The 15,611-nt window shown below is 41.7% G+C and overlaps 1 pseudogene; it reads left to right on the top strand.

Annotated features, from left to right (window-relative positions):
* LOC132820000 (sodium- and chloride-dependent neutral and basic amino acid transporter B(0+)-like) overlaps positions 1-15,611 on the top strand; it is a 55,133-nt pseudogene that overhangs the window by 6,171 nt on the left and 33,351 nt on the right.

Here is a 15,611-nt window from a genome sequence, read left to right on the forward strand (position 1 = left end):
CTTGTAGGAGAGACTGGGACATGAGGGAACAGCCTCAAGCTGAAGGGACAACTCATCAGAACTGAGATTAAGAGGAATGTCCACAGCCAGAGGGTGGTGACTCTGTGGAACTCATTGATGCAGCAGGTTGTGGAGGCCAAGTCATTGAGTATACTCAAGACAGAGATAGATAGCTTCTTGGTGGTAAGGGGTTCAAGAGTTATGGGGAGAACTCAAGAGAATGAGGTTCAAAGACATATCAGCCGTGACTGAATGACAGAGCAGACTCAGTGGGATGAATGGCCTAATTCTGCTCCTATGTCTTATGACCCTATGGCCTAAGACTGGGCATGTGTGATTATCACCACTCACAATGATAATGGTGTCCTAAAGAATTAGTGAGAGGGCATATAAAGGTGAAGACAAGGAGCATCATTCTTGTAATCTAGACAAAGAACTATAACATAATTAACATTTCCTGTTTAATACAAAGAGCCTTTGAAATCTTTACTGTTGGACACTGAATGTTGAAGCAGCCAACATAATCGATTAAACAAAACCGATATTTCCCCAAAGGTGTGGTCAGCCAGGGCAGTCTCCCTGTTCTGTCCTGTGCTCACTGAAAGAAAATCCAATTTGGTTGAATGACCAGCCAAATGCATGTCAAATACATTATTTTAAATCAATAATTCACAAACCAGACTCCCCTGTTTTTTCTTCTGTTTTCAGGTGTGGGGATTGCTATGATGCTTCTGATTACAATGTCCAACATTTTGTACAACTGCATCGTTGGCTACAGTCTATACTAACTGTTTGCTTCCTTCCAATCACCCCTACCATGGGCAGACTGCTTCAGTTGGTGGGGAGCAGATGAAACATGCAGCAGGACCCCCAAAGGTACAGTGTTAGCTTCTACTGGGGAAAGTGTACACACTGACTGTTCATTGTTCATTCTGTCAGTCTGAGTGAGGGAGAGAGATGAACAATAGTTTCAGTGACCATCCTCATTGTGGCCATACAGCAGAAAGACTCGGATAGAAAGCAGCAGCAGGAATCATGGCACTGAGTCACTGGAATAGCAGGACAGTCAGTCAGAAATAAATAGTGAAACATCAGAATTTAACAGTCTTTCACATGTCTCACGTTTACTTTCACCTTGTCAATAAGTCTGTGTTGTGTTCTTTCTGACTGCGTTCATTTTTGTATCTCTCTCCATCCCTGTATTGTGTCTCACACTGACTCCCTTCTCTGTCTATTACTGTGTTTTTTGCAGCTATCATTTTCTTAACTTATTCTCTTTCTCTGAGTTTTTCCAAATATCGATCATCTCACATATATTTCTTACACAGTCTGACTCTAAGACACACAGAGTTTTTGTTGCAATTATTTAAATGTCTCATCTCTTTAATTTCATCTCATCTTCCACAATAACACTATTTAACTCAGGATGTCTCATGTCACTATCAAAGGTTCATGTTGTGTGAATTGACAAGACTTAATGTGAGATCTTGATGTGAGTCAAGTTGAAATTTCTGAAACAGAGGACAAAATACTTCAGCTTTGAAATAAAATCTACTTTTAAATAAACTGCGATTGTGGATGTTCCCCTGACCATACTGTACAGACTGGGGCTGTGGGTGATCCTGGACATCAACTACAGTCTGCACAATATGGTGATAAATCACCCACAGTCCCAGTCTGTACAATACAGACAGGGGTCACCCACAGTCCCAGTCTGTACAATACAGACAGGGGTCACCCACAGTACCAGTCTGTACAATACTGTCAGGGATCACCCGCAGTCCCAGAGTGTACAATACAGTCAGGGATCATCCACAGTGCCAGTCTGTACAATACAGTCAGGGATCACCCACAGTCCCAATCTGTACAATACTGTCAGGGATCACCCACAGTCCCAGTCTGTACAATACAGTCAGGGATCACCCACAGTCCCAGTCTGTACAATACGGTCAGGGATCAACCACAGTCCCAGTCTGTACAATACGGTCAGGGATCAACCACAGTCCCAGTATGTACAATACAGCCAGGGATCACCCACAGTCCTAGTCTGTACAATACAGTCAGGGATACACCTACAGTCCCAGTCTGTACAATACAGTCAGGGATCACCCACAGTCCCAGTCTGTACAATACTGTCAGGGATACAACTACAGTCCCAGCTTGTACAATACAGTCAGAGATCATCCACAGTCCCAGTCTGTACAATACAGTCAGGTATACACCCACAGTCCTAGTCTGTACAATACTGTCAGGGATCACCCACAGTCCCAGTCTGTACAATACTGTCAGGGATCACCCACAGTGCCAGTCTGTACAATACAGTCAGGGATCACCCACAGTCCCAGTCTGTACAATACGGTCAGGGATCAACCACAGTCCCAGTCTGTACAATACTGTCAGGGATCATCCACAGTGCCAGTCTGTATAATACAGTCAGGGATCACCCACAGTCCCAGCCTGTACAATACAGTCAGGGATACACCCACAGTTGCAGCCTGTACAATACAGTCAGGGATCACCCACAGTCCCAGTCTGTACAATATACTCAGGGATCACCCATAGTCCCAGTCTGTACAATACGGTCAAGGATCACCCACAATACTAGCCTGGACAATAAAGTCAGGGATCACCCACAGTCCCAGTCTGTACAATACAGTCAGGGATCACCCACAGTCCCAGTCTGTAAATACTGTCAGGGATCATCCACAGTGCCAGTCTGTACAATACAGCCAGGGATCACCCACAGTCCTCGTCTGTACAATACGGTCAGGGATCAACCACAGTCCCAGTATGTACAATACAGCCAGGGATCACCCACAGTCCTAGTCTGTACAATACAGTCAGGGATACACCTACAGTCCCAGTCTGTACAATACAGTCAGGGATCACCCACAGTCCCAGTCTGTACAATACTGTCAGGGATACAACTACAGTCCCAGCTTGTACAATACAGTCAGAGATCATCCACAGTCCCAGTCTGTACATTACAGTCAGGGATACACCCACAGTCCTAGTCTGTACAATACAGTCAGGGATACACCTACAGTCCCAGTCTGTACAATACAGTCAGGGATCACCCACAGTCCCAGTCTGTACAATACTGTCAGGGATACAACTACAGTCCCAGCTTGTACAATACAGTCAGAGATCATCCACAGTCCCAGTCTGTACATTACAGTCAGGGATACACCCACAGTCCTAGTCTGTACAATACTGTCAGGGATCACCCACAGTCCCAGTCTGTACAATACTGTCAGGGATCATCCACAGTGCCAGTCTGTATAATACAGTCAGGGATCACCCACAGTCCCAGCCTGTACAATACAGTCAGGGATACACCCACAGTCGCAGCCTGTACAATACAGTCAGGGATCACCCACAGTCCCAGTCTGTACAATATACTCAGGGATCACCCATAGTCCCAGTCTGTACAATACGGTCAAGGATCACCCACAATACTAGCCTGGACAATAAAGTCAGGGATCACCCACAGTCCTAGTCTGTACAATACAGTCAGGGATACACCTACAGTCCCAGTCTGTACAATACAGTCAGGGATCACCCACAGTCCCAGTCTGTACAATACTGTCAGGGATACAACTACAGTCCCAGCTTGTACAATACAGTCAGAGATCATCCACAGTCCCAGTCTGTACAATACAGTCAGGTATACACCCACAGTCCTAGTCTGTACAATACTGTCAGGGATCACCCACAGTCCCAGTCTGTACAATACTGTCAGGGATCACCCACAGTGCCAGTCTGTACAATACAGTCAGGGATCACCCACAGTCCCAGTCTGTACAATACGGTCAGGGATCAACCACAGTCCCAGTCTGTACAATACTGTCAGGGATCATCCACAGTGCCAGTCTGTATAATACAGTCAGGGATCACCCACAGTCCCAGCCTGTACAATACAGTCAGGGATACACCCACAGTTGCAGCCTGTACAATACAGTCAGGGATCACCCACAGTCCCAGTCTGTACAATATACTCAGGGATCACCCATAGTCCCAGTCTGTACAATACGGTCAAGGATCACCCACAATACTAGCCTGGACAATAAAGTCAGGGATCACCCACAGTCCCAGTCTGTACAATACAGTCAGGGATCACCCACAGTCCCAGTCTGTAAATACTGTCAGGGATCATCCACAGTGCCAGTCTGTACAATACAGCCAGGGATCACCCACAGTCCTCGTCTGTACAATACGGTCAGGGATCAACCACAGTCCCAGTATGTACAATACAGCCAGGGATCACCCACAGTCCTAGTCTGTACAATACAGTCAGGGATACACCTACAGTCCCAGTCTGTACAATACAGTCAGGGATCACCCACAGTCCCAGTCTGTACAATACTGTCAGGGATACAACTACAGTCCCAGCTTGTACAATACAGTCAGAGATCATCCACAGTCCCAGTCTGTACATTACAGTCAGGGATACACCCACAGTCCTAGTCTGTACAATACAGTCAGGGATACACCTACAGTCCCAGTCTGTACAATACAGTCAGGGATCACCCACAGTCCCAGTCTGTACAATACTGTCAGGGATACAACTACAGTCCCAGCTTATACAATACAGTCAGAGATCATCCACAGTCCCAGTCTGTACATTACAGTCAGGGATACACCCACAGTCCTAGTCTGTACAATACTGTCAGGGATCACCCACAGTCCCAGTCTGTACAATACTGTCAGGGATCATCCACAGTGCCAGTCTGTATAATACAGTCAGGGATCACCCACAGTCCCAGCCTGTACAATACAGTCAGGGATACACCCACAGTCGCAGCCTGTACAATACAGTCAGGGATCACCCACAGTCCCAGTCTGTACAATATACTCAGGGATCACCCATAGTCCCAGTCTGTACAATACGGTCAAGGATCACCCACAATACTAGCCTGGACAATAAAGTCAGGGATCACCCACAGTCCCAGTCTGTACAATACAGTCAGGGATCACCCACAGTCCCAGTCTGTAAATACTGTCAGGGATCATCCACAGTGCCAGTCTGTACAATACAGCCAGGGATCACCCACAGTCCTCGTCTGTACAATACGGTCAGGGATCAACCACAGTCCCAGTATGTACAATACAGCCAGGGATCACCCACAGTCCTAGTCTGTACAATACAGTCAGGGATACACCTACAGTCCCAGAGTGTACAATATAGTCAGGGATACACCCACATTCCCAGTCTGTACTATACAGTCAGGGATCATCCACAGTCCCAGTCTGTACAATACAGTCAGGGATCACCCACTGTCCCAGAGTGTACAATACAGTCAGGGATACACCCACAGTCCCAGTCTGTACAATACTGTCGGGGATCACCGACAGTCCCAGAGTGTACAATGCAGTCAGGGATCATCCACAGTCCTGTATTTTTGCATTGAAGAGCTTCATATCTTTATTCCAAAAAAAAACTCTCGAAAATTTAGGACATTTCCATTATCCAATATTCCAGAAGAATAGAACTCAGTTTTTCTCTGCCTCAGACGAAGTGATGGAAGCTGGTACAATTAAAACATTTAAAAGTTAGCTGGATGTGTATATGAATGTGAAGGGTTGAGATGGATACGGGCCAAATGTTGGCAAATCGGACTAGATTAATTTCGGATATGTTTTTTAGCATGGACAAGTTGTACTGAAAGGTCTGTTCCTGTGCTGTACATCTCTCTGACTCGATGACTCTTGATGTTATTTGTTCCATTTAGTATTTCAAAATCCGTGACGAAGTCATCTTTTTAGTTTTTAATTTATAAAGAATAGAATCATTGTCTGTCTAATACCATGCAGTTAGGGACATCTATCAACACCCAGAAGACATGGATTTCCCATTATACACCCACAGAATTCAGTGATGGAAGTCCTTATCTCCATAGGCTAGGACTCATTCAAGTAGCGATCGATTTCTACATCTTCTACTTCAGAATTTGGAATGTTACATCTTGCCAAAAATAATTCAGATATGAAGAAGGTATTTTTGAGCTAAAATTACAATGTAATTTTTGAAAACAGTTGTTTCATCTTATCCTTGAGATTTATGTTATTTGAAATTTCATTTTTACATTGCTAGTTTCTGAAAGTGAATTGATAAGAGTACATTCAACAATGTGGTTCATCTGGGCTCAGAGTAATTATGGATGTCCGTAGGATCATAAGACCATAAGATATAGGAGCAGAATTAAGCCAATTGTCCCATCAGGTATGCTCCGCTATTCAATCATCACTGATATGTTTCTCAAACTCATTCTTCTGCCTTCTCCCTGTAATGCTTGATCACCTTACCAATTAAGAACTATTTTATCTCTGCCTTAAATTCACCCAATGACTTGGCCTCCACAGACCTCTGTAGCAATGAGTTCCATAGATTCATCACTCTCTGGCTGAAGAAATTTCTCCTCACCTCAGTTCAAAAGGGTTATCCCTCCACTCTGAGACTGTGCCCTAGGATCCTGGCCTCTCCTATGCATGGAAACAACTTCTCCACATCTACTCTATCCAGGCCTGTCAGTATTCTTAAAATTTCACTGAGATACACCCTCAAGGAAAGACACAGAGTCCTCAACTGCTCATCATGTGATAAGCCCTTCATCCCCAGGATCATTCTTGTAAACCTCCCCTGAATCTCTTCCAATGCCAGCACATCCTTCCTTAGATACAGGGCACAAAACTGCTCACAATACTCCAAATGAGGCCTGACCAAAGCTTTACACAGACTCTACAGTACATCCCTGTTCTTGAGTTCTAGCTCTCTTGAAGTGAGTTGCATTTGCCTTCATAACTGCCAATGAAACTGGCATGTTAACCTTAAGGGAATCCTGAACCAAGACTCTCAAGACCATGTGTACTTCAGATTTCTGAAGCCTTTCCCCATTTAGAAAATAGTCTATGCTTCTATTCTTCCTAACAAAGTACACTTCCTCACACTTTTCCACATTGTATTCCATCTGCCACTTCTTTGCCCACTTTCTTAATCTCTGTAAGCCTTCTATAACCTCCTCACTTCCTCACCACTACCTGTCCCTTCACTTAGCTTGTCTCATCTGCAAACTTAGCAACAATGCCCTTAGCTCCTTCATCCAGATTGTTAATGTATAATGTGAAGGTCCCAACACTGATACCTGCAGAACTCCACTAGTCACCAGCTGCAATACCCAAAAAAGCCCCTTTATCACCACTCTCTATCTTCTGCCAGGCAGCCAATCCTCTATCCATGCCAGTACTGTGCCCCAAATGCCATGTGCTCTTATCTTATTTAACAGCATCCTGCTTCAGTCACCAATCAGCTGAAAGGCTTTTAAAATTAAATGCATCACAAACTAAATATAAATGCATTCTTTTTGTGTGTAACCAAAGCTAGAGAAGGAGATCTTCTTTATGAAAATCCTCCACCTCACTAAGAAAGCTTCAGTACAATTAATAATTAACAATCTGCTCTGAAAACCCTGCACATGGCTTCACAGCTGTGACACCCTGCTCCCAACTTGCTCTGGAAATGTGATATCACCCGCAGTTCTCTGCCGATATGAAACTTGTCCCCACCCTCCCATTCACTGTTACTATTGGACTCCATCCCCCTCCACCAATGTTGTTGCTACTGGAACCGACCAACAAGACTGCTCCCTTCCCCCCAAAAATTCTCCTATCATCCTCAAGTTACCCTCAACACTGGACTATTTAGCAAACTCCATTGGTATCCTGCACCATGGCATCTTACCCACTTGGCACCCTACACCTCCTCAGCTGGCACCTTATCCACCTGGCAACCTGTCACCCTGCTCCTATCCACATGGAATTTTACATAGCTCTCGATTTGCATATCTGCACCCTACCTACATGCACCCTATTTAGCTGGCACCCTTTTCCTATCAGTTTAGCACCTTCCCTTCCCTGCACCCTAGCACACATTTGTGTTATGAACTTCCTGTTTGACAGCAGCTGTCAGGAACATTAAAATGTGAGAAGACAGCAGTTGTGAAAAGGGGTTTTGCTTTCCCCTGGCAGGCTCTGTGCTGTGAAAGCACTGTCAGATTGAAAATGTGGCTCCCCATTTCTGAGAGAGCCCTGAGTTGAATCTACCGCTCAGAACTGTGGAGCTCCATTCATTCATTTTGTAAAACAAGGAATGGTGTAGCAAGGTATGTGAGACTCTCCTTCCCTGGATAATCCAGCCCATTATAATCCGTAAAGTCTTCTCTAATAACTACTAGTGAATACTTTTGAAGTAACTTTTTATATACAGTACCATTTTAATTTGGTTTTCTAATTACTTTTATGCAGACTTTTATCCAACAAGAGATTAAGCAGATTGAGCACCAGAGCAGGACTGTGCTGAGAGTGAGTGCACGGACTGTACCTCTGTGTTCTGATCTATGCATAACTTTACCCATGTAATCAAAAGGATTAACTAATTCAGTCAGAGTGAAACAGTGACCCTGGTTATATTGAAATGGAATGCAAAATTGATGTATAATACTGAAACATATTTTCCAGAGACTCTCTGCAATCTCACTCTGACTGATGGATATTTTGAAATCGTTAATATAACACAGCTGCAGGAAAACAATGGATCTTGTCCAAATGGATCAGAAATCTCCAATCCTCACCAGGGCCCGAGTGAGCAATACTGGGAGTAAGTACCTTGCTGCAGATAGCTGCACCAATAACCTACACAGCTGGGCCAGTAACTCCTCTTGGGTTAGTTAGTTTGTTTATATGTGTTTAATGAGAGAGAAGCTGTTTCATTTTGATTGAGGTATTATTTACATTGCACACTTGTTACAAAATGGCATCATGGGAAGGAAACTTTTACTATTTAATATTCCCCTGGTTTCTAAGCATTGTAACTTTGACAATATTTATAAAGCAAAACACTTTTCTTTGTTTTCTTGCTCTTCAAGGATAATATTCATGACCAGAATTCTTAAACATGAAATGGTTAGAATCATGTGTGACTGATGTTCATTTCTCTACTTTTAATTGTAATAAGTTATTATTTTAACACACAGTCCTAGGACTGGATTTAGATTAACTGTCTGGAGGTAGATACCATGTGTAGGAAGATGAAGGAGCTGAATTCATTGGAAGACATAGTGACTAAACCAGATAGGTTTCACAGTGCATTGTGAAGCAGTCAGTGAAACATTGTCAGAAACAGCTCTGCAGGGAATCTCCGAGTAAAAAGTGAGGTCTGCAGATGCTGGAGATCACAGCAGAAAATGTGTTGCTGGTTAAAGCACAGCAGGTCAGGCAGCTTCCTGTTCCATGGATGCTGCCTGACCTGCTGTGCTTTAACCAGCAACACATTTTCAGCTGCAGGGAATCTCATCAACTTGTTTGAACAAAGCTTTACATTGAAAAATATCAATACACACGAGGAAAAATATGTCATACAGAATATCAAACTTCACATTTATTTCTGAGTGCAAGAATCAAAGCTTCTATAAATCAAAAATTAATTTAGATATTACACAACTCTGTTTGTTAAATACATTGATGCACTATGTCTGAAAACATCTGCGTGTAATGAAGAGTGTCCTAACTTACTACATGTTTTTGTTCTTATTTTCTGTATTAAAGTAGTTTTACGCCGTTCCAGTTCAATGGATGAGACTGGGGAGGTAATCTGGTATTTAGCCCTCTGTCTGCTTCTTGCCTGGCTAATAGTTGGGACAGCATTATCAAAAGGAATCAAATCTTCAGGAAAGGTAAATGATTGGTGATAAATAGAGTTAAAACTCGTGACAAAGTAACAGTAAAGCTAGAAACGATAAATAATTTGTGAAGTGTCTGATTTATCTCCCAGGTGATGTTAACAGTGTCTCTTTGGGAAATGGGAGATTCATAATTCATCAACACTTCAGGCCTGAGGAAGATCTGAAGAACGTTCTCCTGAGGGAAAGAACAGCAACTTCCCCAAACCCCTGCAATGTGTCCCTCATTCTAAGGGTTCACTCACTGACACTGGAATTCTGGGTGAATTTCCAATTGCTGTGGAAGGCTGAGGAAGGATTGGGGGTTGTGGGGAGTGGGGGAGGGGGGTGTGGTGGCGGTGATGGGGAAGGATAGGATCAGGGTTTTATTTGAGTGAAATGAGATTTGTCTGGACATGAGAATGGGACTGAGACCTGAGGAACAATCATTAGGTGAAAACAATAAAATGCTGGTAATGCTCAACAGCTTGTGAAGCACCTGTCAAGACAAACCGAGCTAATCTTTCACTTCCATGGATTTTCATCTGACCGAGAGAAATAAATAACAGTTTAAGAGGTTTCTTAAGACAATGGACGTGGGGAATATGGTTCGGTGAGTAAAAGGAAGATTCTGTGATAGGTTGGAGGACAACAGAGGTTAACTAACAAAGCTCTGACCTTCATCCCCGTTGTATTGTTGGATAGGTTCCAAACCAAAGAGCAAATGTAATTTTAAGGCTGTTAGAAGAATCACAACATGTGACATTCCAGTGTAATGTGCCTTTAGTAGTTATTAATGTTGAAGGAATATGTTGTAACAGCTGTGTAGCAGTTACTGTGGGTGGAATCTGTTAGTGACATGAGCAGCCTGTGCTAAGGTGAGATTTAATGCAGAATCAGGTGAGAAATCTCATAAGGTCCAACTTGACGTCAGGAACAACTTGCTGTGTCTTTTATGTACCTACCCAGTGAGGAGGTGAGCTTCTTGGGTAAGAATTACCTTTAACTGATTCTTTTCATTGTGTAATTTCTGTTATTATGTCTGAAGACCTGTGTCCCCTTAAGAAGGGTTCAAGTTCGGTCAAAGGAATCGACAAATGCGGTCTATTCAAAAAATAAGGGTCATTAGTTGATTCAGTTAAGGTACCTTGATGCAATTCTATCCAGCAACACAGAGATTGAAGCTTCTGTGTTCTGGGGAAAAGTTGCGCAATTACATTTGAAAATTACACATTATTTACATGTTTTTAAAGAAATAGTACAGTCTTAATTACAAGAAAGACCAATCACATATGATTTACAGCGAATTAATCTAATGATATTTTCTGGGAAAGGGTTCTTAACTACAAAAAAAGTCCAATCAATTGTAATATGGTGATATGATTGAAGACAGGCTAATCCAATGGTATTTCCTTTAAGAAGGATATCTAATTTACGTAAATTGTCATGCCATGTATTAGTTCAACGTTTGTTCAAATGCTCAATTAATGTATCAGTGTTTATCTTATGAAAACTCTATTGTCCTCATCTTTCAACTGCAAGTTAATTCTGCAAGTCAGCAGTATGTTCAGCAGTATGATTCACAGGCCATTTTATAGTATTCTTTTAAATCGAGAAACCATTTTGTTGTAATAAAAATCTTCATATTTTGTTGCCTAAATTCAAATTTGAGATCCTCATGTCTATAGGTTTAGCAGTGTTTAAATAAGCACATTATAACAAGGTATCACAAAACAAAGTCTCAACATGCAAACCCTGTGAACTAGATGAAAACGCAATCCTTGCGTACATCCTCCATGTTACTATTCCTCTTCAGTTTGTCATCTGTTCCCTTCGATGCATTGATGAGAATCCATTTAATTTGCCATTTGGTTGGATAATATTGTCTTTATTCCAAGGTGAATGATGTATAAAAGTAGGCAAAACTTGCTACAAAGGTACAGCAACTACTGTTTTGGTCTCCTTAGTTAGGGGGTATATTTGTATTGGAGAAAGTTCAGTGAACATCTTTGTATTAATTCTTTTGAAAATATAAGTTTGAGCCTGTACTCACAGGAATTTAGGAGACCGAGAAATGATCTTCAAAGATTTCGAATGGTCTTAGAAAGCTTGACCTTCTCAGAGAATCTCCAACAGGGAGCACAGTTACAAAATAAGGTTCTCCAAATGAGGTAGAGATGAAGTGGAATTTTTAATCTTTCAAATACTCTTCCTCCGAAAGCAGTAGAGGTCAGATCATTGAATATATGCAAGGCAGAGTTTGACAAATTGTTGATGTACAAGAGAGTCAAAGGTTCTGGAGAGGGCAAGTGTCAGGGTGATCAGGCAGAATCTTATTGCATGGTGGGGCCACATGGCCTTGTACTGCTTCAAGGTTTTATTTTCTTCTGTTGTACCAGTAATACAGGAAAATCTAACAAGGTGCTCTCCATGCTCAGGTGGTTTATTTCACTGCGACATTCCCTTACGTGGTCCTGACCATACTCCTGATCCGAGGGGTTACCCTGGAGGGAGCTTCTAAAGGAATTGAATTCTACATCGGAAGCCAGTCAGACTTCTCCAGACTGGCTGATGCTGAGGTAAATACAGCAATATGAATGATTGAGTCTCATTAGTATTTTTAGTTGAATTGATTCGTGCCTCAGCACATGTACTTTGTTAGCTTGTCATCATTGATTTAAACTGAAAATGTGTTGCTGGGAAAGCGCAGCAGGTCAGGCAGCATCCAAGGAGCAGGAGAATCGACATTCCTGAAGAAGGGCTCATGCCCGAATCGTCAATTCTCCTGCTCATTGGATGCTGCCTGACCTGCTGCACTTTTCCAGCAACACATTTTCAGCTCTGATCTGCAGCATCTGCAGTCCTCACTTTCATCATTGATTTAAAATCAATGTATTGCTTTTGAGTCCTTAATTCAATTCTTGGAAATTTTTAACAAAGCTTGTGATGAATTCAAAGAGTCAGTTTAAGGTCTATATCATCCTGCCATTAACAGGAAAGAAGGTCAGGGCATCAGCTATGATGGACGAGAGGATCGAAATTGATGAGGAATTATGATAGGGATTGGGATGCAATAGAATTCTTCCTTCATGCCTCTTCCTTTCTGAAATCTTGGAAATGATTTAGGAGTTTCAGGTGAAATACCTCATTGACCTACAAAGCAAATACTGACCCACATTTTGCTGTATCAGGGCAATAGAAAGAGCCACTCTTGATGAGCCTTGTCCTTATCCATTCTATGTCAATGATATTTGGTGCTGCAAGTACCTGGAAGTGGGAGATGGAAATGAAAGAACATTGTCTATATCTGAAATCTACATTGGAGTGAACATTGGAAAGCAACTGATTATATCTTGAACCAGTCAGATTATCGTACTTGGAATATAACAATGCAAGGACTGAGACAGAAAAGGAAGTGTAAGTTTGAGTGGGTGACTTCCAAGCTGTGATTCCATTCTTCCAGTAGGTAGTTTAAGTGCCAGAAATTGTGACTGGCAGTAAGTAAATGCTTGGCACGTCATTAAAAGGCTATTTCAATGTCATGTTTCTTGAAACAAATCTCCGAGGTGATTCAGTCAACAGCATAAGGACAGAAACATCATGGAGCCCAGTGAATGCAAATAGGCAGACTAGGCAATACCACATTTGTGAAGCTGACAGTGTCCTCATGCATACTGGATAATGATGGCTGGAATTTTGTATTCAGTCCAAAGATACAGCAGTCTTTGTGAATAGACAATGGTGAACACTATTTATTGCTTAATTTTTCTGACAGGAATTGGATTTTGATTTCCATTTAAATCATTTAACCATTGTTTACATAATCCTAGAAATTACAGTGTAATTTTACTGGTTCCTGTTGATATTAAGCTACTGTGATATTATTACAATATGAAAGTGATCATTATTTATGGTAAAAGTTGTTCTTTGTTGTTACTTTCACGAAAAGAATGGAATTAACTATGGTCAGTACAATACTGCAAGTGAGTCAGTCACTGAAAACCATGGCTGGTGAAAGAGTATACAGTCACGTCTTCGATAGTGCAATAGTCACGTTCCGTGTGACCCTGCGCTATGCAAGAATCACGCAATACAAGGAGCACTTACAGTGTTGCCGATGTAATCATGTTCTAGCCAACATACTTTTTGAATTTTTGCACTTTCGAAAAGCGTCCCCAATCGTCAATCACGGTACAGGTAATTTGTGTTAATGAAACATGCATTATACCAGAAAGACCTGTGTCAGATATCCCAGAGGAAATTTAACTGTAAATAATCAACAGTAGTGATGACTGTTCTGTTTAAGAAGAGTTACTGTTGACCAGAGGGAGCTACTTTGCTCAGTTCACCATGGATTAACCACACGAGTTCTCATTATCTTCACAATTAATGTTGTTAATCTGTTGTACATGTTTGTGTTTCATTTCCCTCCAGACATCTATTCTATTTTGTATTTACCAGGTCTGGAAAGATGCTGCGACTCAAATTTTCTTTTCTATCTCAGTGGGTTGGGGCACTTTAGTAGCATTGTCATCTTACAACAAGTTCCACAATAACTGCTACAGAGATACCATCATTGTCTGTGTTGTTGATTGTGCTACGAGTGTGTTTGCTGGATTTGTCATCTTCTCCATCCTGGGACACATGGCTCACATACAAGATAAGCCCGTTTCAGAGGTTGCCCAGTCAGGTAAACTAGAGCTGTTAAAATTGTCAAGGGTCAGACAGCTTTAATGTTCTCTCTGAAGTGATTCAACCCAACATTCCAGTGATTCCAGTGTCCAGACACAATAATCAATCCTCAGATCCAAACTGATAACCAGGCTCTGAAGACACATTGCCATGATGTTTGGTTTATACTGGACAGGGATTGGAGCTGAATAATGCAATGGTATGCCCAGGGTTGAACCCTAGCTCTTAAAAGTGAGCTTTTGAAATAATCACAGAATAGTAAATCTCAAAAGCACTCAGTTAACATTATAATCCACTGTAAGATTTGTTATTTACCTTAGAATTACATTTCATATGAGCCACATTTTATATTTAAGAAGAAAATTTTGAATGAATTCCATAATATTGTGCTTTTAGGTGAATCAGAGACAGTTTTTATTTATTGACGATTAGTTACTGATCATATTATGTGCTCAAATATTCAATTTGACAGTAGTACATTTTTAAAAATGTTTAATATGAAGAGCAAGAGACATGGAAATGTTCTGTGCTAAGCCACTTGTATCGGTTGATGATGCTGTGATAAGTAATTAATGACCAGGTAAAGTTACAATAAAACACAGTTCACACATTCTCATTACTCCAGTAGTCTGAGCACTGAGTGGTTTGACAGCCTGAATGGAGGCAGGAACATAGGAACAGGGGTAGGCCACTCAGTCTGAGTAGTTTGCCTCACTACTCCATGTAATAATGAAGGATCAAACATTTCAATGTTTTTTACTCATTCCATTCCCTGACCTTGTACACCACTGAGAATCAGAAATATATCAATCTCAACCTTAAATCTACTCAAATCTTGACCTCCACAGCCCTCTGTGCTGGACAATTCCAATGTTTCACAACACTCTGAATAAACTAATTTCTTGTCAGCTTGGCCCTCAGTGGCATCCCCCTTAGTTTTAAATTATGGCCGCTGGTTTTAGATTCTGCAGACAGAGGAAATATCTTACCTGCAGCTACTCTGTTGTTCTCTTTAACTACGTTGTAAGTTTCAATGCAATTGCCTCTCATTCTACGAAACTCTAGAGAATAAGGCCCAGTTTTCCCAATCTTTCTTCATAGGACAGTTCTACCATTCCAGGAGCAAGTCTTCTGAACATTTGTTGCACTCCCTCTATGCAATGACATTTTTCCTGAGAAAAAGTGACCAAACTGTGCACAGTTTCC

Source organism: Hemiscyllium ocellatum, chromosome 11, assembly GCF_020745735.1.
Source record: "Hemiscyllium ocellatum isolate sHemOce1 chromosome 11, sHemOce1.pat.X.cur, whole genome shotgun sequence".
NCBI classification, from domain to species: domain Eukaryota; kingdom Metazoa; phylum Chordata; class Chondrichthyes; order Orectolobiformes; family Hemiscylliidae; genus Hemiscyllium; species Hemiscyllium ocellatum.